The sequence below is a fragment of the Myotis davidii genome, unplaced genomic scaffold (assembly GCF_000327345.1).
Source record: "Myotis davidii unplaced genomic scaffold, ASM32734v1 scaffold902, whole genome shotgun sequence".
NCBI classification, from domain to species: domain Eukaryota; kingdom Metazoa; phylum Chordata; class Mammalia; order Chiroptera; family Vespertilionidae; genus Myotis; species Myotis davidii.
The window spans coordinates 2,548,333-2,549,904 of NW_006293951.1; the positions used below are offsets into that span (position 1 = coordinate 2,548,333).

Here is a 1,572-nt window from a genome sequence, read left to right on the forward strand (position 1 = left end):
GCAAAGTAGCATGTTAACTGTCACTGCCAGGTTTTTGCTAGCACAAGTTAATGGTTTTCTTAATGGTGAGATCTTTACTTTTCTACCCTGCCTCTCCATTGACTGATTTTTAGAGAGAGGGAGAAACATCTATGTGAGAGTGAAACACTGATCAGCTGCCTCCTGCACAAGGAATCCAACCAGCAACCAACCGAGCCTAAGGGCCAGGGCAAAAAATTCTTCTTCACTTTAAAATATTCATGCTGGCACACTATAGTGCACACACAATATAGATTCTTTTTCTGCTTCAAGCTTAAAAAGTCTTGAGAATCTCTTAAAAGTATATAGAAAACTTCTGGTCTACTACTAGGAAGCACTTCCAAATTACTAGCAAAGTTTTATTTTATATCACCTCTAGTTCACTTACAAAAACAGGTTTTGATGATAAAAGTACCAGTGTTTTAAAATATTTTCTACTTACAGTGAACAATATTCATTCAAAATACTTATGGAACACCTACTACATACCCCAGACTGTTACAGGGGTTAGGAATAAGAACACAGTGGTAAGAAAATCTGCTTACTAAAAATATTGGTTGTAATTTGCTATATATTGATGATTCAGAGTCATCAATCATTACAAATACTACTACAGGGTGTCCCAAAGAAATGTATACACACTTTAACAGCTGATAGCTCAATTTTGAAAATGAAATGTATTTTAACAAACACTGCCTATATAATTATTTAAAAGCGTGTGTATACATTCAAGTGTGTATACACATTTTTTCTGGACACCATATATATATATTTAGGCAGGACTGACCAGAATCTATACAGATCTTAGAGCAGACCAAGGAAATTTGTTTTTGAAATAATTTCTATTGCTTTAACTAATTTAAGGCACACACACACACACACACACACACACACACAATAGGATGTCTATGGTTCCCAACGTTTCCAGTGTTTGAATACATTCCATACACATACATTCCATCCACTTTGAACATTAAGTTCCCTGTCGTAATACTTATACTCTACACTTTAATTTTGTAGCAAGATGTAGCGATTCACCGCATGGAAAATGACCGGGAAACCGTCCCTTTTCTCTAGAGAAAAGATCACTAAGAAATGAAAGCATTTAAAATCAATATACTAAGTAATTCTAAAATGCGCTTCTCGGAACTCTAATAAATGTCCTATGATTGATTCCTCTTCAACCAAGAAAAGCAGCAGGCAGAGAAAATGAAGCTTACACTTCTCTGTCACTCTAGAAATACCATCATTTCTTCATAACTGCATATAAAAAATTGTTACCTGTAAGAGACCAGAGAACCTTGATGCCCAATTCAGATGCAAGACAAAAACCACCGCCCTAGGCAGAAAAATGGGGCAATCCTTCCTAACACTCATTCGGGTGTGTGTGTTTGTTTCTGGCTTTTATTTGTGTTTATAACCGTTTCGGCGTTCCCGAAGCCTGGCAGGGACAGATTACTCTGCAGAGAACACTCAGGTGCTACACAGTAGCGGCCCTGCCAGCCCCGCCCGCACGCGGGTGCAGAGCGGATCCCGCAGCCCCTCTGCACAGCG

General features: G+C 38.3%; 1 protein-coding gene across 1 annotated transcript in view; it reads right to left on the reverse strand.

The window, feature by feature from the left end:
- Positions 1–1,572, reverse strand: part of DNM1L (dynamin 1-like) — a 54,339-nt gene that overhangs the window by 52,325 nt on the left and 442 nt on the right. The window lies entirely within an intron of this gene.